Source organism: Chelonia mydas, chromosome 2 (genome assembly GCF_015237465.2).
Source record: "Chelonia mydas isolate rCheMyd1 chromosome 2, rCheMyd1.pri.v2, whole genome shotgun sequence".
NCBI classification, from domain to species: domain Eukaryota; kingdom Metazoa; phylum Chordata; order Testudines; family Cheloniidae; genus Chelonia; species Chelonia mydas.
This window is the reverse complement of record NC_057850.1, coordinates 243,065,975-243,093,025: the sequence shown is the minus strand read 5'-3', so window position 1 is coordinate 243,093,025 and position 27,051 is coordinate 243,065,975. Positions and strand designations below refer to the sequence as shown.

The window sequence follows — 27,051 nt, the reverse complement described above, 5'->3', positions numbered from 1 at the left end:
GCTCCCAGCCGCAGCCGGAGACCTGGGGCCTTTAAATCTTGATTTAAAGGGCCCAGGTATTTAAAGGCCCCGCCTCTTACGGTTGAGGCCACGCCTCTTCTGGTCGGGGCCATACCCCCCTGCTCAGGACTCCAGAGTACCGGTAAGTCCTTTAAGTTACTTTCACCCCTACACGTGCTGCTTACCAAAGGCTGCCTTAGCATGTCTAGAGGAAAGATGGAGATGGATGATAACCTCCTGTAGTCCCACGTGGTTCCCCAGAACAAAGGCACTAGGAGATAACATAGTGCATTATGATACTAGTGGCTTTAGTGAGAAGGATAAGGTTCCATGGGCAGGGTGAGCTGGAACACCCTATCCTACTCATTGATGAGGGGCAAGGTTGACTCAGCAGTAGTTCCCAGTCAACCTCTCTCTGATATCAAGGAAAGCAGGGCAAGATGGGAACTGTAGTCCATGGTGACACCCATGGTCTCTGATAAAACCTGATGGGATTAAAGGGTGTATATATATATATATTTTAAAAAGTACTCCTCCCACAGACCAGGTGGCGACCTGCAAGGAGTCAGCCTGTCCATGTGGTCTCTCCTGGAAGAAGTAGGCAAGTAATCCAGTGGATACACTAAGAAATGCAAAAGAGAAGCCTCTCATATTTTTCCTGGTTGCAGTATTGTACCTGGGTTGGTCCCAGGATATGAGAGAAACAAGGTAAGACATTATATCACCTACCTTGTTTGTCTCCTATTTTTCCTGGTTTGATTTGTTGTTTTTATCTATACAGGCTCTGATTTTCAGAGGTACCTGAGCACCCAAAATACTTCAGTCAGAGCTGTGAATACTCAGCACTCCTGAAGATCAGGCCACTTTCACTTAGGTGCCTAACGTCACTGACCCAAGTTTAAAAGTTTGGCCTAGTTCTTTGTGACTGAGCAAGACATTCCAGGGCACTTCAGTCCTCAGACCTAGAAGGAAACGCAAACTGTGAAGATGTGGCTGTGTAATGGCAGAAAATGCTAAATAAGTAACCTGACGCTACATTTGCTTTCTGATATCCTACAGTGAGGAGACTATTCTCTGCACTTGCAATGTGGGATGAACCTGAAGAACAGACTTTTTCCACATGTAACTGTGAATCCTAATTAAAAATCCCCTGTGTTTGGCAAACCAATAACTGGACTTTGATTCTTCCTTCTCTTTTCTCCTTCATTCCTTTCTTTCCTTCATTCACACAGGGTTTCCATTCCCCAAAGCCTCTTGCCCCCATCTTTCCTGAAACGGATCCCACTAATACCTTCTAAGAGAAAGCGTTCAGTAAATGTGTATAAAATCCTTGGATATAGGACTAACTACTAGTGTACAGAAGGGAAGCTATAACAACATATAGAGAAGATACCAGAAATACTAACCAAGACAGAACGGGGGAAAAGGCACCTAGACAATTATAGTTTCCATTAAGAATAGTCAATATGGATTTGCCAAAGGGAGATCTTATAGAAGAACTAATAACACCTGATAAGAAGCAGCCTTGGACATAATTTGCCTGCACTTTAAGAAAGCCTTTGATACCCTAATCTGGAAAGTAAACATCTCTAGCAAAGGGAATGAGCTACTTGATTGGACAGCTTGGATATCAAAGAAAGAAGGCACTTGTAAATGGAAAAGTGGAGGATGAAGGGAAGTGATTAGTAGTTTGCCACAAGGACCAATATTAGGATTAATTCTGCTCACATTAAATGTGACTTAAAATAAGGAACATGCAGCATGGCCTCTTGGCAACGATAAAAAATCAGGAGCAATACCAAGGAGGCTGCCAATAACTTTTCAAAAGATTTGTATAGACTAAGGCAGAGCATGAGAAGATTTGTGACTCCCTCAATTTAATTTGCTGATATGCAAGTTGAAGAGACTAGGGTAAGAAAAACGAATAAATTCTCAGCGTGTTTGTGTTATAAATAGGGCCCTTCATTTTCAGTTTTTATTTTACTTAATTTTTCCCAGGAATTTATCAGTGTTTATTACTACCACAACAAAAACAGGTGAAAATCAGTGCAAAAAAATATTATTAATTTTTCTGGGTAAATATCAGGGTTCATTTTAGTGGATGGAAAGAGGGGGGGGAAGTATTTAGTAGATTAATACTTTGAATTCTGTTCATCAATGTGGTTTGCTGTAGAACTGAAACAGAACTGAAAACACAATGCCACCTCTGAGTTTAAGAAAACAATATATCTGTAATCCCCATATAAAACTTTTCATTTGAATAAACAGTTTACTGTTGTAGACTTAGAACTATTAACCTATAAATATTTACATTTAATAATTGGGACACACCATTTGCAGCGTATACACTCAACTTCATCTGTTTCTCCTGTTTTTGTTTTTTTTTAAACTTTCGAATACTTCCTTGTGTTCTGAAACTTATTCTGATACAGATTTTTGCTTTCTTCCCATTTTAGTGTGGCAAATCTTTAAACTGTTAGCAGATAACAGCTTGAAATGTGTACCTGGTGGGCGTGAGATTCATCAGTACGTTCAGATGAGCATGCACTTCAGAGTTTGTATGCATGCCTGTTTGTTTATTGTGTGTATCTTCTAGACTAATACATAATCTTACTTCAACAGGCAGCTTTGCATATACACACAGACTAATGAATTATCACATTATGCACATTATCACATGCAATGTATTGTATTTTCCTAATAAAACAAGTTATTTTTATATATTTGAATGATACAAAAGTAGGGTGAAAATCAGAAAAAAATAAATAATACTTTTTGTAAAACCCAGGAATTTTTCAGTAAAAATCGGTTTAAACTGAAAACGAAGGGGCTTAGTTATAAAACACTCTGCATGAAGGCTCTGAGAGATGGAAAGTGAAAAAATGTTTTGCCGGTTTACTTACTCCTTAAGGGATTGGGGGTGCTCAGCACATCTCAGGAGCAGGCCTCAACAGTAGTTAAAATATGCATGTATCCCTAACAGTTACATAAAATGGAGAATGTGAGACTAGTCTCAGCCTGCCATGTGGTTATAAAAAACCCATTGGCCTAATTCTGCCTTCACTGAAGCAAATGGCAAGACTAACATTCTCTGCATTGGAGCAGGAGCTAGCCACTTATTTGTAATATTGTAGACAGTTTTGCAAGACGTATTAATACAAAAATGAAGAACGTGTAGCTAGAATGATAAAGGGTTTTAACATAAGTTATTCAAAGTAGTCTGAGATGTAGGTCTGTGTCATTTGAAACAGAAAGATATTGCAAGGATTTAAATAATAAAATGACTGAGCATGCCGGTATAGCCGTTGATCAGGCGGTCTCCAGACACTTAACCAACATTCATAAAACCAGTGGCTCTCAACCTTTCCAAACTACTGTACCCCTTTCAGGAGTCTGATTTGTCTTGCATACCCCCAAGTTTCACCTCACTTAAAAACTTACAAAATCAGACATAAAAATACAAAACTGCCACAGCACACTGTTACTGAAAAATTGCTGACTTTCTCATTTTTACCATACAATTATAAAATAAATCATTTGGAATATAAATATTGTACTTGCATTTCAGTGTATGGTATATAGAGCAGTATAAACACCTCATTGTCTGTATGAAATTTTAGTCTGTACTGACTTCATCAGTGCTTTTTATGTAGACTGTCCCTAACAAACATTTTATTATCACTCAAGTTACGTAACAGAAATCTCACTCTATCATCTCTAGAATACAGCACTGGCCCTGAGAATCAGGTCAATAGTGAACTTAAAATCCTCATCTAAACAAGGCGTGATGTCTGAACACGTCAGCTAACATGTTCTAACACATTTGGAAAGTTGGAGCCCAGGCTTTAACTTGACTGTGTTAGCACGTGTTAAAGGCAGCATCCCTTATGTACACTAGACTTTTCAAATGTGTGTTCAGAAAAGCTAAGACGTTCCAACATTACACTTTTTAGCCTAGTCTAGACAAAGTTGGTATCTTATATACTGTATTACCACAGGTGTTCTCAAACTCTTTCCATAGTATGGGCCATATTTTCTATAAATTGGATATACATGATGGCTTAGCATTCTTGTGGCTACTATTACAATTATTTACACAGAAAATAAATTAGAGGAAAGTATTTAATATATTCAGAATTCTCAATATAATTTAGTAGTTGAAAAGAATGACAGCCAGAATCATATGACTTTCCAGCCCTCTCCAGATCATCAACCAAGTGTTTTGTGGATCACAGATCAGTTGTGAGAATTTTTGGATTATTGTACAACTCTGAGAAAACAACTGTGAAAATGAGTACTAATTGCACTTTCCATTTAAATATAGCTGCACTATGCCGTTGGAATTGAGGAACACTGATTAATTACATAATCATTGTACAATAGAAAATGAATGTGCTCAATTTAGAAAACCGGCACTTTGTTAGCATTATAAAAAGAGAGAGAGAGAGAGAGAGAAAGAGAAAGAGAAAGAGAAAAGGACTTTCTACCGAGCCAGATTTTGCACCCAGATACAATTTGGGTGCAAAAAATGATTTATAATCACTGAATATAGCATATGTTAAATGTATATTTTAAAAATGAAGCTGAAGCAACACTTATTCAAAATAAGGAAAAATCTATTTTCTGTATTATTATTATTAATCATTATTTGTATTGCTGTACTGCCTAAGAACTCAGTTGTGTAGCCATTGTGCTAGGCATTGTACAAATACACAGGAAAAGAAAGGTCCCTGCCCCCAGGAGTTTACCATATGAAGAAAGTGATTTATTATAGGCAGGTAACAATAGCTATAATTAAGGTTCCCGGACACTTTCCATTATACAACTTTGCAGTTGCTTATGATTTTGCCATACTGACTGAAATTTTCCATACTGGGTATCAGAGTATGGCTGTATATTTTGGGGAGTTTCAGCTAAAATCATTCTTCCATTTCCAAGAAAGAGTTTAGGGGAAAATATGATGTGGTGCTACGTTAAAAAATTCCTGTCTTCTTTTTTTAAGAGATAATATAGTGCCTCCATGCTTTGGATCAGGGTCTTGAAATTTGGAAAGAAGATTGCTTTTGTGCCAGGGAAGTGCCTTTTGCCATCCCTGGGGAAATTCACCTAAATTTGGCCAAATTATAAGCCTCTGAAAAATCTCAGTTCACACATGTTCAACAGAGACTTGTAAAAACTCCCTGAAGATACTATATGCACTGAGCATGCTCCATCCACTCACAACCTTTACAGACCAACCAGATTGCACATGTACCATCCCCACGGAGTGGCTAGATATGCTCCATTCCGGGCCTGCAGAGCTGAGAAATACTTTCCCCCAATGACTCTGCCCAGATCCTGAGATTGCTATGGTGTGGGCCCCAGAAATAAGAGCAGGGAGATTGTCTCTTTTGTACTCTCAATGCTCCCCACCTTGTGCCCAGGCAGCATGGAGGCAAAGGAGAATAAGAACATAAGAGAAGCCATACTGGGCCAGACCAAAGGTCCATCTAGCTCAGTATCCTGTCTTCCAACAGTGGCCAATGCAGGGTGCCCCAGAGGGAACGAACAGAACAGCTAATCATCAAGTGATCCGTGTCACCCATTCACAGCTTCTGGGAAACAGAGGCTAGGAACACCATCCCTGCCCATCCTGGCTAATAGCCATTGATGGGCCTATCCTCCATGAATTTATCTAGTTCTTTTTTGAACCCTGTTATAGTCTTGACCTTCACAACATCCTCTGGCAAAGAATTCCACAGGTTGACTTGTGTGCTGTGAAGAAATACTTCCTTTTGTTTGTTTTGAACCTGCTGCCTATTAATTTCATTTGGTGACCCCTAGTTCTTGTGTTATGCAGAGTAAATAACACTTCCTTATTTACTTTCTCCACACCAGTCATGATTTTATAGACCTGTATCATATCCCCCCTTAGTCATCTCTTTTCCAAGCTGAAAAGTCCCAGTCTTATGAATCTCCCTCATACGGAAGCCATTCCGTACCCCTCATAATTTTTGTTGCCCTTTTCTGAACCTTTTCCAATTCCAATATATCTTTTTTGAGATGGAACGACCACATCTGCACACAATATTCAAGATGTGGGCACACCATGGATTTATATAGAGGCAATATGATATTTTCCATCTTATTACCTATCCTTTTCTTAACGATTCCCAATATCTTGTTCGCTTTTTTGACTACCACTACAGATTGAGTGGATGTTTTCAGAGAACTACCCACAATGATTCCAAGATCTCTTTCTTGAGTGGTAACAGCTAACTTAGACCCCATCATCCAGACTGGAATACAAAGGGGTGAGGAGCAGAGTGGAAGAACGGATGCAGGACTGGAGGCAGGTCAGGGGCTCAGGGAGAGAGAGGTAGAAGTCTGGAGGGAGGAGGGAGAGGATGGGAGATAGGAGTGGTGGAAGAGATGGGCAGGAGCAGGGTGTGGGGTACAGAAATTGGGGATCAGGAGCAGAATGGGATAGCGAAATGCTGGTGAGAGACAGAGGGGCCAAAGGGTTTATAACAACTACAGCACACTCCCCTATAGGACCTGGAATTGAACCCAGGATTCCTGAGTCTCAACATTCCTTTACTGTCTAGCAAATGGCTGTGAACCTCACAGGCAAAGTACGCGTCTTATGCCCCTCTAGGGGTAAGTCCACAAACAAGAAATCATCTTTCTACTGCTACCAGTTACTCCAGTTAGCTCAGATGGACTGTGCTGTGGATCAAGTGGAACCATGCAGGTGGTTCAAATAGGTCGGTGTGGTTCCACATGATGGAATTTTTTTTTTTACAGTTTGCTTTTTAAAAAACTTGGGAAACTGCATCTCAAAAAAATATGTTAAAAGAATGTTAAGGTTGCAAAGTCAAGCACTCAAAATTGAGGAAATACCAGAATCAAGTTTGCCTGTGCAACTTTAATTTGGCCCCATTATGTGTATCCATTTTGATATAATCTTTAATTGGATGATCACATACTATTTTTCCCACATAAACCCTGTCTCATTCAGCACACAAGATGGATGATGCTTTGGAAATGAATCCAGGTTATGCCATTAATGAGGCTGATGTCTTTAGGACCCTGCATTATTCGAGGCAGGGGAGGGCAGGAAGAGAAAGAAAGGCCTAACAGTTAAGATGTTTCAGTGTTGCTCTGGAGAACTGGATTCTATCCCTGCTTCTGCCACAGAGTTCCTATGTGATGAGCAGATCACATAAACCAACAATTTCACAGGTGGTCTAATTGTGTGTTCCTCATTTTCTTGAGGCATGACTTGAGACCCTGCAATCTGATTTGCAGAAGTGCTGAGCACTCACAGCTGCAACTGAAGTCTATGGCAATTCTGCTTTGAACATGTAAAATGGTCTATATAATGCTAAGTACTTTGAAAAATCAGGTCATAGGTATATCTCAAATTGGGCACCCAAAATTAGTGGACAATTTTTACCTTAAATCCCTCTGTCTCAGCTCCCCAGGTGTAAAATACCCCCTTATTTCAAGATAAATTAATTAATGTTTGTAATGCACTAAGATACTACCATGAGAGCACTATAGAAAAGTGTGAGGAAATGAATAATTGTACATTCAGTGCAGGGTTTGGATAGTGTTCAGTAAATAATGCATGGGGTCACACAATGAATGGTGAGGGTAAAAATAAATATTTAATAGCTTACTCGTTCAGTGAGCACCATCTATCCTGTGCACTGAATGAGGCAGGGGTCCCGTGGAAAAAATAGTATGCAATCATGTAATTAAAGTCTGTCTTAGAATGCATACACACAAGAGGACCAAATGAAAAATGCATAGGCAACCTTAATTCTGCCATTTTCTAACTTTTCCCTGCTTGATTTTGGAACTTAATGTTCTTCTAACGTCATTGCTTGGGATTTAATCAGTGAACAGCTTAATTATGTTTCACTATTTTATCAAAACAAGTTTTCCATTTTTAAGTATTTTGCAGCATGGGATTTTAAAAACTTTTTGTATTAATTTTGACTACTATAAAAGTCTTGGCATTTAACATGTTTCTAGTCAACATTTTATAATAATATTTCCTTGTAATACATTTCCAATAACTCTGAAACAGGACCTGTATTTAAAATGCACACAAAATGCAATCATCTGTTGGTAATGAGCAACTATGCTACAAAAACATGCTCAGTGATCCATTCAGGAGGAGAGGAGGGGCAGGAATCTGAAACTATCCATTTTAAAATTTCTCCCTTCTTTAACTCTAATCAATTAAGGAAATGGTTTGCCATTATATTATGGCTCTCCCACACACCATTTAAATGCACACTTGACTCCCATTGAAATAGCAAGTTCTTCTTAAATTAGATTGAACTATGCATACACAAAAGGCTGCTGCAAAGCACAAAACTCCCATAGCACCCTCTACTGATAAAGAGAGAAGGGGATTAACATTCGTACAGAGCAATTCCACAGACTAGGTAAAATAACAGAGAGAAGGTGCAAATGGGATTTCACTGCAGTTCAGAATTTAAGCTGCTGCTTTATAAAGAGGCCCTTTCAAGACATTTACCCTCAAAGGCCCAATCCTGTAGTCCCTACTCAGGCAAAATTCCTACAGAAGTTGGAATATTGCCTGGGTAAGGACTATTCAAAATTAATCAAACTATCTGAATATAACTCAATCAGCTCTAATCACTGAATGGAGAGTAAAGACCCTAATTTTGGCATTTTTCCACTTAAATTCTTCCAAGAATACTTGCATTATTCTCTATAAATAATCTTGCCAAACAGTATTTGTCAAATAATTGGACAATTTTTTCCATCGTTTGTTGAAAAATTATGAACAAGCATTGATTTAACCAAATGATACCCATCAGTCAATTATTAAATTTCCTGTGAAAGGCTGAACTGGGGTTTAAGTGATGACACACACCAAGGGTAAATTTCATCCAGTGAGAACTGCTTGACTATCTTCCCATGCATTTTGAAAGCATAAAGGCTAGACCCAAAATGTGACCAACCTTCAATATTATATGTACAGCTGTAAATATGTTTCTTTTAACAGAATGTTTTGTTTTTAAACTAATTCATTCCAAGACTGAAAAACAGCATTTATTAAAGTCACAGTATGCTTGCAGAGGTATATCCATGTGCGTAGCATGCATGAAACCTTTTTAGGTTCTTCTGTCCTAGAAAGAGAAGCCTCCAGTACCAGAAATAACACACACATTGTTATCTATCACATATTGTAAAATTGTAAAGGGACGGTAAATTTGGGGCTTAAATATCTTAACTCTCATTTAACAAAAAATACTGGAGATACTAAAATACCAGAATACACCAATAGTCTACTTAGCCTGGTAAACACTCCAGTGTCCACAAATATCCTAGAACTAATACTTCTACAGACGAAAGCATAAGCCCCAGGTAAAATGCCTACCTTTGTGCAGCACTATCTGATCTGGGGATAAATGAAGACCGATAGCTCCTGTAATTTTATCCAAGCTAGTGTAACTGCAGAAGCAAATTTTATTCATACAAAACATAACATTTATTAATACTAACTTTATCTAATCTTGTTGTCCTCAATAATATTCAGCAGAGGTGCCACAGATTATTTGGCTGAGCAAAATGAGGCCCTATACTGCAATTGTTTATAGATTAAAGAACTAGTTGGTGGCAGCCATTAACACACCAGCAACACAATACCCCTCATATCAGCTCTGCCCATTCTCCGCAATATAGTTTAACAAGCTGACAGCCTGAATGACTTATCTCCCAGACAGAAAGAAAAAAACGGTGGAAGGTTATGGGGGTGGGGCAGGAGAGAATCAAGGTGCACCCAGAGATCCTGGTATTAGAGGAGAATGGGGAGGGGGGAACACAGTAATCTTGGTTGCGGGGGATGGAGAATGTGGAGCATGGAGGGGAAGGAGAGAGCACACAGAGCCCCTGGCAGGGGGGGAGAGTGGGGCACCCTGAAGAGAGAAATGAGGGCACACAGCCCTCAGCATGAGGGAGGGGAGTTCAGGGAGTCCCTGAAATAGAGGGCGCCATTTCCAGAAATGCAATTTTGGAAAAATATGTTGTTTTGCTCATGTTAAAAAGTCTTCCATCCATTTCATTGAGAAGCTCTAGCATCTCTACACTTTGGAGCAGGGACCTGAAATTGAGCAGAACCGTCACCTTTGTGCTACAGATGTGCCTTTGGCTGTCCTTGCGAAAATTCACCCAAATGTGGCCAATGTATAAGCCTCTGAAAATCTCAGTTTGCACATGCTCAGTAGAGTTGTTAGAGTTTGGCAGCTAAAGTATCTGAAGACTCTGTCTGCACTGAGCATGCTTCATCCCCTCATAGCTCCTACATGCCAACTAGAGCACACATAGCAACTGAGCAGGGGGCTAAGGGCTGAGCAGGACTTCCCCTGCAATTGCTCTTCCTAGCTGCCAGGGGCCACTGTGGTACTTGGCACATGAACTAAGAATAGGATAACAATTTCTTCTGTGCTCTCAATACCCCTATCCCTATGGTGGTTGTCCAGATAGCACAGAGGAGAAAGAGAAAGCACCCTGACTGCAGTGCTGAGGGATGAGGAGCTAGGGGTGGGAGACGAGACAGGAGCTGGGGGAGGAGACAGGATGGAGAGGAAGACTGGGACTGGCTGGAGGGGGCGATGAGAGAAGACAGGTACAGGCTAGAAGAGGCAGGGTGTCCTTTGGAAAAAAATATCATGTGCTCATGTAATTAATGAGTGTATCAGAATGGAAGCATACAAAGGGGCGAATTTAGATTGCACAAGCAATGTTTATTGTGGGATTTCGCAACTTTTCAGTCCTTAGATTTTCAGCCTTACTGTTAACTTAGCAGTATAAAATACATTTAAAAATTTTTCATTCTTTCCCCCCGCCACAAAGTAGAGACAGTGGATCAGATTCTTAGGTGGTGTAAATTGGCACAGCTCTGTTGATTTTAATAGAGCCGTGCCAATTTACATCAGATGAGAATCTGGTGCATTAATTTTAATTCCCTTCTGAAGAAGGCCCTCACACATCAACCTCACATGCCTCTAGTAATTTCAATTTTCCCCCTTGACCTTGTCTATTTTTGTTATGTCTTAGAAATATAGTGACCAAAAGTGAATGCAGGATTCAAGACAATGGATTAACACCCATTTATATAATGGCATTATAATATTTTCTGTATTATTTCCTCGTCCCTTCAGCCTAACATTTTATTCACTCTTCTGACCACTGTTGTACATTGAGCAAACGTCTTCAGTGTACTGACCACAATGATATCTAAGTCTTTTTTGTGAAAATTACAACTAATTGAAAACCAATCAGAATGCATAAGTAATTTTGAGTAATTTAAATTATTCCTTTCTTTCAATGTGCAGCCTTATGCTCTTCTAGGCTGAATTCATGTGCTCTTTTGCTGTGACCCAGCACAACCAGAATTACTACCTTATTTTCTTCTGGGATACATACTTCATGATAATGAGTGGTCTGAACAGTAGTTAATAAACTGTGTATTCATACATAAGAACCCCAAGAGGAGAAAAAGAAACCTAGCAGAAAACATACAAAGAAAAACAGCCCTTCTGGAATGAAAAAGTGTGTTTGCATTTCCCTATCTCCTGCTGTAGAGAAAACGATTATGGCTGAATGGGAATGTCCCAGTAAATCTAAATAATTTTACAGACGTGTGAACACAGGATTTTCCACTAATAGGCAACAGTTTGGTGGGAATGTTGCCACTCATCAAAAGTGATCTGTCTTCATGTGTCAACCTGTTCGCTCAATTCAGTAAGTAGTACACCTTCAGAGTGTAGACCATATGCGGGCATTTTTCCTCCTTTTAAAAACAGCATTATACAATATCAATAAAGCACACACTAAATGGATTAAACTGGCTAACTAACAGATCTCACAAAGTAATTGTCAATGGAGAATCATCACTGGATAGTGGGATTCTGCAGGGATCAGTTCTAGGCCTGACACTATCCAATATTATTCTCCATGATCAGGAAGTAAAAATAAAATCATTGCTGATAAAGGTTACAGATTACACAAAAATGTTGTTCATGGAATGGTAAATGATGAGAACAGAGCAGTTTTACAGAGCAATCTGAGTTGCTTGGTAAGCTGGGCTTATTCAAAGAAAATGTGTTTGTATACAACTACAAGGTCATGCATCCAGGACCAAGGAATGCAAGCTATACCTACAGAAAGGGAGACTGTATCCTGGTAAGTGGTAAAGGAACCGGTTTTACGGGTCATAGTGGACAAACAACTGTATATGAGCTCGCAGTGCGATGCTGTGATAAAGGTATAACATGATCCTTGGATGTATAAACAAGGGAGTAGTGAGTTGGAGTAGGGAGGTGATTTTACCACTGTATATGGACTGGTGAGAACAATACTAGACTACTGCCTCCAGTTCCGATGCACACATTTTTAAAGGATATTGAAAAATTGGAGAGGATGCAGAAAATAGATACAAAAATTATTCAAAGGCTGGTAAAAAATTATTACAGAAAGAAATGTGACGCTCAATCTGTTTAGCTTACCAAAAAGAAAACTGAAAAGTGAATTGACTAGGATGTAGACATACCTTTATGGGGAGGAAATACCAGGTACTAAAGGACTCCTTACACTAGTGGTGAAAGGCATAACAAGAACCAGTGGTAAGAAGTTTAAGCCAGATAAATTCAAATTAGAAATAAGGCACAATTTTTTAAACAGTGAGAGTGATTAACTATTGGAACAAACTACCAAAGGAAGTGATGGATTCTCCATCTCTTGAAGTCTTCAAATCAATACTACATGACTTTCTGCAATATATGCTTTAGTCAAACACAGTTATTGGGCTCAATACAAGGATAACTGGGTGAAATTCTATGGACTATGTTACACAGGAGGCCATAACAGATTATCTTAATGTCCCTTCTGGCCTCAAAAACTATGAATCACTCACATAGTGTGATGCTAAAGCTTCCAAGTTTGGCAAGCATGGTATAGACATTACTCTGAGTCACATTATGGCTCCACAACAGTCATGGGGCAGATTCTACAGAGCCTATACATCCAAAATCCCTTAACTCCGATTGTTTGCTTATTTAAGGCATTCATTTTCTTCCAGTGTTACTTCTTAAAAAAGAAGGGAATTGTAATAAACCTGAAGCCTGAAATGAAACTGTAAAACTAAAGAAATGTGAATAATTAGTATACCTCACAAAATACAATAAATCAAAACAACTTGAAACCAATCATTCATTTATCATCATTTCATGTCTTTGTTTTACATTTTCTTTTTTGGAGGGGTTGAACAGGGGCTTTTAATAAAGTTGTGACTTTAAAAGGCCATGTTGCAAAATATTTTGCTAAACCTTTGCCTTGTCATACACAAGACTAGTTTCCTTAAAGCTACCATAGATGAATTAAAAGGCAGGTGAAAGTTAAATAATAAAAAAATGCTATTTCAAATAGCATTTAATAAAAAAAAAGAGAAAGAGACACAAACATCAACCCTGGAAGTATTAAAAGCACGTTCTGAAATCCACTGTGATGACAGTTTAAAGAAAGCAGCTTTTATGTGCTACTGAGCCCAGCTCTGCAATGTCTTTTAAATGCAATTGTTTACCTAAAAATACAAGCAAGGGCCAGAATCTGGCCTAGAAGAGACACCTTTTGATGCATACACTGAACTGAATCCTTAACTAATAAATTGTTCCACACCTTTGTCTGAAACAAGAAAGGCAAAGGTCTGCATTTTCTCACAAGAATGCACAAGCCTCCTCAAAAGTAATATGGTTTTCTACATCTAAGTCTCAGTATTTGTTGACTTAAAGAGTTTGTGTGAGTGACAATGCACATCACTGGTTTGTTACTTCTGTCATCTGTGCTACTGAGTGTACCTTGACTCAGATCAAAGTTGAAAGCTTCTAAAAAGATACACAAACCACAATGTGACAAATAGCATGCTTTGTTTGACACAGCAAACAAGAAATTACTTTCATCAACCCAGGAAAAGAATCCCATGTTTTCAGTGCTAATTCTGAAGTCTGCAATGATAGAGCTAGAGGTTTACTTCATTCTCAAGGAATGAGCACCTTTCAAAAAATAAAGAAAGAAGCAGAAATAAATTTGATGCATTACATGCTGGTGATTTTTACAAATTCAAAAACTACTTCTAGAACATGTATTTGTTAAAAATAAAATTTATACTTTTACTTAACTAAATTGATTTCCCTCAAATAGAAAATATCTGCTGTTGAACAAATAGTCATCTATTACGTGTAATTTTTTTTAAACATATTCTAACCGAGCTTCCTAGGTATGTTCAAAACTAGACACTCAGGATGTATCCAACACTAGGCATTCTAATAGCTTGCACATTTAATAATAATATGCATAATAAATATTGCATAGTATATCTTTATAATATTTTTAGAGATATTTTTAGGATTATTTAGCTAATCTTTATATGGTGCTTTTGGAAATGTAAAGCACTACAGATATATAAATCCTAAGTATGATGTATATAATCAGAGCACAGAATTTTTTGTCAGTGGAAGTGCATGTTAAATACAAACTAAAGGAATCTCTGTGAGGTCACATTTGGCCCAAAACATAATTTAGTTTAAAAAAAAAAAAACAAGAACAAAGTAACTTTCCCTTAGATTGATTTTTCCCTCCTGGCAATGGAAAAGGTATTTCATGCAAAGGGCATGATCTGAAGCCTACTGAAATCAACGGCAGTCTTTCCATTGACTTCAATAAGCTCTGGATCAGGCCACTAACATCCCTGCTGTGTTTATAACCTAAGCGTTACATCATTGTGCTAGAGAATGAGCAGCTTAACGTGAAATTGACTAGAAACGGAGAAATGCAAAGAGTAAACAAATAGCAGAATAAAAACATATTAATAGAATAGATAACAAAACAGTTAAAAAAAGAGAAACTAGCCAGTCGATCCTTTTAATTGTGGAACCTCCAACTCCATCTTTCCCCTAAAAAAACCTTCCCACTGGGCATACAGGAAGGTTCTGCAACACTGTGCTCTCCACTGAGCTGAGGGTGAGGCCTATCTGCACAAATTCACCAAATCCAACCTCCCACACACAGCAGAACTCCGCCAGTCCGTCACCTTCCTTAACCCATTCAAACTGTGTGCATGGCATATGACATCAGTATGACTGACCTTATGTGAATTATTGTATTGTATTTTTTTAGTAGCCTAAATATTGTTTACGATGATAAAATATCACTATCTTTCTGCACACTGATGCTATTCCCAGCCTACTCAAGCAGTGTCCACATACTGGGAGTTTGGTTTATTAACACAGAAATTAATTATATAATATGAAGTTTGCTTCAAAGCTTCACTCCAAGCTTGGCTGCTCCTAAGGTTCCTATCTCGGGTCAGCTCAATCCACATCCTAGATCTTCTCTTCCAAGAAAGCCACTCCCACCTTCCGTATATCCGCATGGTGCAACAAGCCACCTAACTCAGTGAGTTAGCTATACTCACATAGGGCTTGTCTACACTTAAAACACTACAGTGGCACAGCTGCACCACTGTAGCACGTCAGTGTAGACACTACCTAAGACAGCAGGGGTTCTCCTGTCAGAGTAGATAATTCACCTCCCCAAGAGAGGCAGTACCTAGATGGACAGAAGAATTCTTCTGTCAATCTAGTGCTGTCTACACGGAGATTTAGGTTGTCTTAACAATGCTGATCAGGGATGTGGATTTTTCACACCTTTGACTTACATAGTTAAACTGACCTAATTTTCTAGTGTAGACTCAAGCCTTAGGTTGCAATTCTACAAAGATAAACTAGGCAGGTGGACCCCTGTGCTTGTGATGTCCTTATTAACAAAGTAGGGTGCTAACAAAGTAGGGTGTTTCAGGCCAACACTTCCAACTTATTACATAGCATTATATTGTTCATTGCATAGTCTATTCAAAAGAAGGATGTAAAACTCATCCATTCTGAAGAGATTCATGAGTTCAGCAATTTAAAAACATAATTAACACTGTAAATTAAAGAGAAAATTACAGCACTACACAAGCACAGAAAACTGGTATCACTAACAACGTATCCATCAACTTTCCAACCAGACCACATCTTCTTTATGTTAATCTGTTTAAACTAACTTTAGCTACCTGTGTTTCCAGTGTAAACTCCTATTAAAAGGTGCCACTTAATAAGAAATGGCAATTAAAGAGGCATGTTTCTCTCTAGAAGACTGCAATGTGGATATTAACTTATTCTTGACTGCGTGTCAGCTATTACAAACATTTCAGTTTAGCCGCCATATGAAAATTAAACTACTATAAGAGCAGTGCTTAATTTGTAATGAAAAAGGTGCCAGGGCTCAAGCAATTAGGTGCCAGGACTCAAGCAATTTTTTTACTTTCATAACTGATGCGGCAAGCCTAGAAGTACTGGGGCTATTAACTGCCATGCCTAGAGGTGCCGGGGCTCAGCCCTGGCAAGCCCCAGCACAAATTAAGCACTGTGTCAGAGTTAAAAAAACAGACTGATATGACATTGATCTTCTTTTAATTTCAATCAAAGCATAGTAGCCTTGAATCAGAGGAATCGTTATTACTGAAAACTTTATAAAGTGTACGGGATGAATTTAGTTAGGCACAATAAAAATAGAAAGGTATGAAAACATTTTCTTCAAAAGACTCCTATTTGCAACTTTTAAAAAAATCAGTTGCTGGCTGTTGAGGACACATGCTCACTATTACAATAAAAACGTGTAATGATATATCTAAAAGTCACCAACATACTGGATCAAATTCATGCCGGGTAAAAATCTAATGAAGCCAATGTAGTTACACCAGAAATAAATTTCGCCAGTGTATTCGTACTAATAAAGAATTATGCCGGTGATTTTTGTATTGCAGCAATAGGCTACCTCATTTTGCAAATACAATACCTCAGTCTTTGTGTTTAAGATCTCTCAGAATGGAAATCTTTTAACTTTAATCTTGGTATTGCTTAGGATATCTGAAGACACATTTTCTGGTTCCTTTCAATGAGATAGCACTGCTGATGTTTTCACTGACTTCTTACTGTGTGCTTTTTGAAAACTGAATAAAGAGCTCTCTTTTCCTTCAGCCTGGAGAACACTTTCATATGGTATTATTGTGTCATGTTTAATTTTTTTTTTATGTTCTTCACCTACTGAATTGCAGCTTCATAAAGTGATGGTTTTATTATTTTCTCCCCCATATCTATAAAAATAACTGTTTTAGTCATTTTAAGGTGGCTGCTTTAATAGCCTTGAAGATGGAAGCTATTACATACTCATACAAGTACCTGTTTATAACTTTTCCCTCTGCTAGTTCAGATCTGTAATTTGAGTAGATATTTGTATCTGCTGAAAAGAAAAACATCAACAGATCAACCACCTACTTTCTATCTGGATGACTTTAAAAGCAATTTCTCTTCTATTTTCCAGCAAATGTATCTATAAAAAAGAGGAACAATTAACTATATTGAAATGCTATTTCTGTATTATTGAAGGTAGAGTGGCCCAGAGTACCTTGAATGGTCCCTTACAATATGCGCTAATTACTTATGCTAAAGCTGTGCATCTTAACCTTTTTTCTATTTGCAGACCCCTACAAATTTTCAAATGGCAGTGCGGACACCTTTTGAAATCTTAGACATACTCTGCATACCCACAGAGGTGTGCAGACCACAGGTTGAAAATCACTGTTCTGTGGTAATGACAACCTTTCGCGGACCCCTTAGACCAGGAGTTCTCAGGACAAATATTTTGTCCTCAGAGTGCGTCCACCAACTCTTGCTGGTGGCCGATCTCACACTTTCCCCTAAAATACTTAATTAGCTTTGGGAAAAACAAGTAAATATGAACATATACATGTCCAGATCATTGTCATTCATTTATTGTTAGCTAGTAAGTTTGTTGTGAAAAGTGATATTAACAAAGATGCAAGTATCACTTTTCACAGCAGATTTATTCAGCCCTGGCAAGCCTGCGGACTAATTAAGCCCTGGATGGGGTATTGGGGGAGACAGCAGGGGCCAGGGGCAATGTGGGTTGGGGAGCTGGGGGAGGCTGCCGGGGGCTAGAGCCTGAAGCCCCACGAGAAGAGCCTGGGGCCTGCCACCACACAGCCAGAGCCCAGAGCTGGAGCCCGAAGCATCTCAGCCGCAACCTGCCACCCCCACCACTCCAGAGCTGAGGCCCAAAGCCTGAGCCCCACTGCCCCGGGAAGGAGGAGAATTTACTGGCTGCCTGCTCCTCCAGCGTTGTGCTCAAGGTGTCTCTAGAGGGGGGCAGAGCCCAACCTCTGCTGGCGGTCCCAGCAATCAACACCAAAGCAGTGCATCCAGGAGCAACAGGGCGGGGGAGGGGCCATTATTTTGCCACCCATCCCTACTCCATCACAGCCCAGGAGGCTGTGGCCACAAGAAAAGCCCCTGGTGGCTGCATTTGAGAAACACTGCCTTAGGCATATTCTGCGGACTCCCAGGGATCCAATGACCACAGGTTGAAAACTATTGTGCTAAACATTCTGTTACATCTTACATTTTGCTGTGACCTGGGAAGTAGTTTTCCCAGACCCGCAGAAGAGTTCTGTGTGGCTCAAAAGCTTGTCTTTCGCACCAATGGAAGTTAGTCCCATAAAAGATATTACCTCACCCACCCTGTCTCCTTAATATCCTGGAACCGACATAGCTACAACTACACTGCATGCATTTCTGTAATACATCACACAATACTCCATTTTGGTTTGTAAACATGTTAGGAACAGATCTCTAAGCAGAGAGTGTAAAGAAGAGATGTCCAATACTGTGGCATTTCAGGCTTTCCACATAGACAAATAGATTATACCTTAGAAGCAACTGGGAAGACAAGAGAAGGCCAGAATGAGATTGTAGCCGTTTTTATGAGTGAACTGCCCTCTCACTGGCTGGCCCTTTTAAAATGCAATGAAAGCTGGTTAAACCAGCCAGATGGAGGGAAAGCTGCTCATGGACCTGACTTAATGTGCCCAGTCCATTTGAGGAAAAATGGGATCTAAGTGTAAAGGATAGCCAGAAAACCATCCGAAAAAGCCTAGATTAATCAACTATAACTATTCTTACCAGCAGTTCTGGATATATTTGTTCTGGTGCTTCCTTTGTGTGATAATAAATCATCTGTGATGGTAAACAAAAAGCCCAGCTCTGTGGAATATTTTCACTGAAACGCAAAGGGCAGAAGTAGTGGATGTTTCTGCCCTCAAAATCTGAAATTGTATGCAAAGTGATGCAGCAAAATAGCCTACATGACTTGATGTACCCCTTCCACCACCAAAAAGAAATGGAAACATAAGTCCTGACCCTACAATCACTTACGTGCAAGAAATGTGCCACTGTCAGAGACTAGTCACGTGAATAAAGTTAAACATAAGTGAAAGTATTTATGGGATTAGGGCCTTCAAGACTGCACAGTGCCCAATGGGGTCCAGATTCCTAATTCTCTGCAAGCTTCTACAAAGTAAATAGTAATACCCTGTTTATACTTCACTAAGGAACCACTACAAGAACTTAGCAAGAATGGTGGTGGAACTGGAAAATTTGAAATTAAGATTGTTTTACGATAAATTATGCTTTAGTCAAAAGAGAATTAATTCAGAGAAATCTCAGAGCCTATGTTCTGCAGAGAGAACCACAATGGCCACTGCTGACTGTATCATCTATGAATAGCAGCTTGCCAAAGTGATATTTCAAAACCAAGTGTTTCTACAGACAAAATCTGATTTTTTTAAAAAAAGTATTTATTTCTGACAGATAGCTCAAAACAGCTGAATGAATTTTGCTCCAACTCCCCCCTCCCCCCAAAAATCACAATAGGACAAAACAGAAGAATACTACTTTTTTTTCAGACAGATGTATTAACTGAAGCTGGGTGTAGTAATTACGATGGATCATAAGAGCTGAGTCTGTGCTACAAACGCACATACAGGTAAAGAGAAAAGGAGTACTTGTGGCACCTTAGAGACCAACCAATTTATTTGAGCATAAGCTTTCGTGAGCTACAGCTCACTTCATCCGAAAGCTTATGCTCAAATAAATTGGTTAGTCTCTAAGGTGCCACAAGTACTCCTTTTCTTTTTGCGAATACAGACTAACACGGCTGGTACTCTGAAACATACAGGTAAGTGTAAGAAATGCTGTTGGGAAAAGTAAGCAGCATCACAGACATGCAGGAACCAGAATAAAATCTAAATAGCAAATCAACAGATATGTAAATATACACAATTTTGGTGGTCAGCTTGCTGCAGGGATCCATGGTGGGCATTTCTCTGCTGAGCGGCGATTGTGTGCTGGCCAGGAGTGCCACCTTAGAGGGGCAGTGCTCCCTGGCAGTCGGGAGGAGGGGGGGGCACTGCAGCCAAACTACCGCTCTTTGAAAGTTTGAGAGTGAGAGAGAAAATGGGGGGGGGGGGGGGGAAATGGGGACAGGAGGTTTTTGGTTTTTTTTAAATTTTGTTTAAAGTTCAAATGTTGACCAAAAAAATGGGACACAATTGTGAAAACTACCCCCCCCCCTTTCCCACCCAGCTTTCATCAGTGCCCCTCATGTGGTCGCAACAGGCTGACCAGGGCCCAGGAACCGCTCACGTCCAGGGTGCCTCCGCATAAGGCCTCGCCCTTCTCCCAGTGGGGGCGCAGCTGGCCACCGCCAGAGGGAGGGCGGGCAGCGCAACGCTCAGCAAAAGAGACAGGGCGCGCGCCGCTTTATCCAGCCCTGCCCGCCCGGCAGAGAGCTCCGCCTCCCCTTCCCACGCGCGTTCGAAAGGCGCAGCTGCACCCAGGGGCACGAGGACACACCGACCGTTGAGTGCCCCCGGGCTGCCCCGTCCACAGGCAAAGCCTCACGGCCTAACGCCCGCTTTCCACACTCCTCCCTCGCGCTACTTGAACTTCCGGTCTGCGTGCGCCCTGGGCTCGTTGACGTTCCGCCCGCCCACTGGCGCGGCACGCACGCGTACGCCTCGCTTTCTGCCTCGCGCAGCCGTGGGGGCGGGGGCGTGCTGTGATAAAGCTTGGGAGTTGTGTTGCTAAGCAACCGGATCCGGACCGTGGCGCGAGGAGCAGGTTGGTGTTAAAAAGACAGTAACAGTCTCCATGGGACTAGCCCAGGGGTGCTGCAGAGTCCCCCGGCAGGGGGGGTGTTTGTATCGGGGGTGGACCACAGGAGCCAATAAGAGGGGGCAATGTGATGTGGGCAGGGAGGCCCTTGGAGTGTGTGATGGGGGAGCGGGGGCCATGGGTTGGGTGGGGGTGAGGCAGCAGGGGCCAACGGGGGGGGGGGGGGCAATGTGTGATGGGGAGAGCAGGAGCCATTGGGTGGGGAGGGGGAATCAGGGGCCAGTAAGGGGGGCACTGTGTGATGTGGGGAGCAGGGGCCAGTAAGGGGGAGCACTCTGTGGGGAAGCAGGGGCTAGTAAGGAGGCACTGTGATGGGGGGAGCAGAGGCCATTAGTGTGGTGAGGAAGCAGGGGACCAATAAGGGGGGCAGTGTGTGTTGGGGGGGGGGAGGGGGGACAGGAGCCTGCTGGGGAGAACAGGGGCCAGTAAGGAGAGAGGTGCTGGGTGCATTCAGGAGCAGAGGACTTTTAGGGAGAGATACTGAATGTTGGAGGGGGGGAAAACAAAGGTAGATGAGGAGGGAGGCTGGTTCTCTGGGGGATGGTTAGGATGGGTGTTGATAAATTAGAGAGACACATGACATGAACCAATGTGCAGTAGGGAGACTTGTGCAAAGATGGGTTACTGTGATGGGATCTGATGTGTTTAAGGATGAGAAGAAGAAAGAGGTGGGGTAGGGCAGGGTGAATAGGTGGTTTCTGTAAAATGGGAATAGTTAGCAACATTTAACCTGCCTCATTCATGATTGCAAAGTTCTGTGGCAGATGGATGGAAGGTGCGATAGAAATTCAAACGATTGATTATCATAAAAATCAGTGGTTGGAATAGCACCACAGAGAATCTATAAAGAGCAATTTGAGGAGATATTTTTGCAGTCTGGTACGCTTTTTAAAATTAGAAATTAAAATGTTGCAGTAGTTAAAATAGATTTTATTATATTTTTTATTATATTTTTAGTACAAAACTTGTTTTTACAATAAGAGATTCTTCCGATGAAGTGAGCTGTAGCTCACGAAAGCTTATGCTCAAATAAATTGGTTAGTCTCTAAGGTGCCACAAGTACTCCTTTTCTTTTTGCGAATACAGACTAACATGGCTGCTACTCTGAAACCTGTCTTTAGTTAGAGATAGTTTTATCATATTTTGAGAGGAGGAACAGAAGGTCAATTAATCTCTGAAAAAATAAATCCTTTCAGTCCACCAAACAGGTACAGCACTAGTGGGGGCTTTCCCTAAAAGCTCCAGCAAGCATAACTCGGCTTCACCTTGAAGAGACCACCTCCAGGAAGGAGTAGTTCATTGTCCATGACCATTGCGATTGTTGGTCTCTTTATTGAGCCTGTCAGAAATGAGTGCCAGTTGTGATGGTAATTGCATGATGTCTCACTGAGACAACTCCCAAGTAAATTGATGGAAATCTTCCAATTTTTTTCCAGTGGGAGTTGGATTAGTTCTTGAGAGACTTGGCTTTCTAAGGGTCAATTATCAGGTTAAAAAACAGTAGTTTAATGTCCTTCCCTAACTTATACATAATACCTGAGACTTAATAGGAAACTTTTTGTTAAGTCTAGTTTATTCTTTACTTCTTATCCTGTTTTTGTTTATTTCTCTCAAGCTTGAGCAGTGGATGTGCATGAGCCAGATCATTCACTTTTGTTTATAGCCAGCTTCTCATTTATTCCACATTCAGGTGCTCTTTGTACTAGGAAAATGCTGCAGTGTTTGGACAACAAACAAGATAAGGGAGTTTCAGAGTAACAGCCGTGTTAGTCTGTATTCGCAAAAAGAAAAGGAGTACTTGTGGCACCTTAGAGACTAACCAATTTATTTGAGCATAAGCTTTCGTGAGCTACAGCTCACTTCATTGGATGCATACTGTGGAAAGTATAGAAGATCTTTTTATACACACAAACCATGAAAAAATGGGTGTTTACCGCTACAAAAGGTTTTCTCTCCTCCCACCCCACTCTTCTGCTGGTAATAGCTTATCTAAAGTGATCACTCTCCTTACAATGTGTATGATAATCAAGGTGGGCCATTTCCAGCACAAATCCAGGGTTTAACAAGAACGTTGGGTGGGGGCGGGGGTAGGAAAAAACAAGGGGAAATAGGTTACCTTGCATAATGACTTAGCCACTCCCAGTCTCTATTCAAGCCTAAGTTAATTGTATCCAATTTGCAAGTGAATTCCAATTCAACAGTCTCTCGCTGGAGTCTGGTTTTGTTGTTATAATATCGCAACTTTCATGACTGTAATTGCATGACCAAAGAGATTGACGTGTTCTCCGACTGATTCATGAACAGGTCGGAATATGAACAAGAGGCTCCTCGGCAGCTCACCAAAACCACTTTCTACAAGCCATTACCCTCTGATCCCACTGAGAGTTACCAAAAGAAACTACAGCATTTGCTCAAGAAACTCCCTGAAAAAGCACAAGATCAAATCCGCACAGACACGCCCCTGGATCCCCGACCTGGGATATTCTATCTACTACCCAAGATCCATAAACCTGGAAATCCTGAGCGCCCCATCATCTCAGGCATTGGCACCTTGACAGCAGGATTGTCTGGCTATGTAGACTCCCTCCTCAGGCCCTACGCTACCAGCACTCCCAGCTACCTTCGAGACACCACTGACTTCCTGAGGAAACTACAATCCATCGGTGATCTTCCTGATAACACCATCCTGGCCACTATGGATGTAGAAGCCCTCTACACCAACATTCCACACAAAGATGGACTACAAGCCATCAGGAACACTATCCCCGATAATGTCACGGCTAACCTGGTGGCTGAACTTTGTGACTTTGTCCTTACCCATAACTATTTTACATTTGGGGACAATGTATACCTTCAAATCAGCGGCACTGCTATGGGTACCCGCATGGCCCCACAGTATGCCAACATTTTTATGGCTGACTTAGAACAACGCTTCCTCAGCTCTCGTCCCCTAACGCCCCTACTCTACTTGCGCTATATTGATGACATCTTCATCATCTGGACCCATGGAAAAGAAGCCCTTGAGGAATTCCACCATGATTTCAACAATTTCCATCCCACCGTCAACCTCAGCCTGGTCCAGTCCACACAAGAGATCCACTTCCTGGACACTACAGTACTAATAAACGATGGTCGCATAAACACCACCCTATACCGGAAACCTACTGACCGCTATTCCTACCTACATGCCTCCAGCTTTCACCCTGACCACACCACTTGATCCATTGTCTACAGCCAAGCTCTGCGATACAACCGCATTTGCTCCAACCCCTCAGGCAGAGACAAACACCTACAAGATCTCTATCAAGCGTTCTTACAACTACAATACCCACCCGTGGAAGCGAAGAAACAGATTGATATAGCCAGAAGAGTTCCCAGAAGTTACCTACTACAGGACAGGCCTAACAAAGAAAATAACAGAACGCCACTAGCCGTCAGCTTCAGCCCCCAACTAAAACCCCTTCAATGCATTATTAAGGATCTACAACCTATCCTGAAGGATGACCCAACACTCTCACAAATCTTAGGAGACAGGCCGGTCCTTGCCTACAGACAGCCCCCCTGAAGCAAATACTCACCAGTAACCACACACCACACAACAAAAACACTAACCCAGGAACCTATCCTTGCAACAAAGCCCGTTGCCAACTGTGCCCACATATCATTCAGGGGACACCATCACAGGGTCTAATAACATTAGCCACATTATCAGAGGCTCGTTCACCTGCACATCCACCAATGTGATATATGCCATCATGTGCCAGCAATGCCCCTCTGCTATGTACATTGGTCAAACTGGACACTCTCTACGTAAAGGAATAAATGGACACAAATCAGATGTCAAGAATTATAACATTCATAAACCTGTCGGAGAACACTTCAATCTCTCTGGTCACGCGATTACAGACATGAAAGTTGCGATATTACAACAAAAAAACTTCAAAACCAGACTCCAGCGAGAGACTGTTGAATTGGAATTCATTTGCAAATTGGATACAATTAACTTAGGCTTGAATAGAGACTGGGAGTGGCTAAGTCATTATGCAAGGTAACCTATTTCCCCTTGTTTTTTCCTACCCCCCCCCCCCCCCCGACGTTCTTGTTAAACCCTGGATTTGTGCTGGAAATGGCCCACCTTGATTATCATACACATTGTAAGGAGAGTGATCACTTTAGATAAGCTATTACCAGCAGGAGAGTGGGGTGGGGGGAGAGAAAACCTTTTGTAGTGGTAAACACCCATTTTTTCATGCTTTGTGTGTATGAAAAGATCTTCTATACTTTCCACAGTATGCATCCGATGAAGTGAGCTGTAGCTCACGAAAGCTTATGCTCAAATAAATTGGTTAGTCTCTAAGGTGCCACAAGTACTCCTTTTCTTTAAGGCAAGGGAGTGTTTAGAGTATGGTTTGTTTGTTTCAACAGTTTCCACTACAATTAAAACAAAAAATCTGTTGGTTTTTTAATTAATAAAAGATAGTTTTTCAAAGTTTAAATTATTGTGAAAATCTGACCCATGTCACTTTAAATATTGGAACAGCTTTCATTCCATAATAAAGAGCAGGGGAAATTATTATTACTATATAGTCTGTGCTTTAACTTCAACTCAGAAGCCGAGCAACAGCATGGGAGATCATGAATAGGGCCTTACCAAATTCATGGCCATGAAATGAACTGTGAAATCTGGTCTCCCCCTGTGAAATCTGTTTTTTTGTGTGCTTTTACCCTATACTATACAGATTTCACAGGGAGACCAGCGTTTCTTAAATTGGGGATCCTGACCCAAAAGGGAGATGCAGAGGGGTCACAAGGTGATTTTAGGGGGGTCATGGTCTTGCCACCCTTACCTCTACACTACCTTCATAGCTGGGTGGCTGGAGAACAGCGGCTGTTGGCTGAGCACCCAGCTCTGAAGGTGGTGCCCCACAAGCAGCAGCGTAGAAGTAATGGTGGCAATACCATGCCATGCCACCCTTACTTCTGTGCTGCTGCCTTCAAAGCAGGGTGGCCAGAGAGTGGTGGCTGCTAACTCAGGGCCCAGTGTACAGGCAGCAGTGCAGAAGTGAGGGTGACAATGCCATACCAGGCCATCCTTACTTCTGCGCTGTTGCTGGTGGCAGCACTGCCTTCAGAACTGAGTTCCTGGCGAGCAGCCACCACTCTTCAGCTGCCCAGCACCGCTGCCAGCAGCAGCAGCGCAGAAGTAAGGGTAGCAGTACCACAACTCCCTTCTAGAATAACTCTGCAACCCCCATCCCAACTCCTTTTTGGGTCAGGAACCCTACAATTACAACACCGTGAAATTTCAGATTTAAATAGCTGAAATCATGAAATTTACTATTTTAAAAATCCTATGACCATGAAGTTGACTAAAATGGACCATGAATTTGGTAGGGCCCTAGCACACAAGTGTAAAGTGCTCCTTGTGAAATTGTTCACTCATTAAAAAGATGGCTGTATTCTATGCCATTTAAAGTTTCTGAATAAGCTTATGGATGTGGTCTACACAGAATACGTTGTAATAGTCTAATTTTGAAGTGACAAAGCCATGGATGACAACAGCAAGGTTTTCATTTGAAATGGTTTGCAAATGAAATTGGCTCTTTTGGCCAAACATAAATGGAGGAAAGCAATCCTAGCCACTGATACTATCCAGAACTCCATGTGATAAACTCTGGTAATCAAAGACGGATGCACAGCCTCGTTGAAGGAGAATAGAACCACAATCGTGTCTTCTGGTTATTTTCCCCAACCTACCATCATCACCTCCAAATGATCTAGACTGAGCCTCAACAAGATTGGTTAGTCATGCTTCACCATGATTGAGGTGTACAGCTGCTTCTATTATTACAGCAGTCAAGATTAAGACAATTGTAATCATAATGTAGATTAAGGA

At 41.0% G+C, this 27,051-nt stretch overlaps 1 protein-coding gene across 2 annotated transcripts in view; it reads left to right on the top strand.

Annotated features, from left to right (window-relative positions):
- The first annotated feature begins 20,903 nt into the window (after positions 1–20,903).
- RNF32 (ring finger protein 32) overlaps positions 20,904–27,051 on the top strand; it is a 56,310-nt gene continuing 50,162 nt past the window's right edge. For both annotated transcript variants that reach the window (XM_043541559.1, XM_027823895.3), the window contains exon 1: positions 20,904–21,101. The gene's annotated coding sequence lies outside the window, so the exon portion shown is untranslated. The remainder of the gene's footprint in view (positions 21,102–27,051) is intronic.